Source organism: Papilio polytes, unplaced genomic scaffold, assembly GCF_000836215.1.
Source record: "Papilio polytes unplaced genomic scaffold, Ppol_1.0 DF824393.1, whole genome shotgun sequence".
In the NCBI taxonomy this organism is placed as follows: Eukaryota; Metazoa; Arthropoda; class Insecta; order Lepidoptera; family Papilionidae; genus Papilio; species Papilio polytes.
The window spans coordinates 41520-41736 of NW_013524811.1; positions in this window are offsets into that span (position 1 = coordinate 41520).

Genomic DNA, 217 nt, shown 5'->3' on the forward strand with positions numbered 1-217 from the left:
GACAGCTCGTATCAAATATATTGTCTATGGATTTACATACTTTTTCACTACAATCTTAACTATCTGTAAGGGTGCATAAACTAGTCTGGCTTGCATCTTCATATTCAATTTAATTCACTCGATGTCAATACTGTGTTCTAAGCCGACAGTAACGCCATCTAGTACAATCAATTTGCTCTAATTTTAAATCTTATTAAATTGTATTCCAGGATAAAAT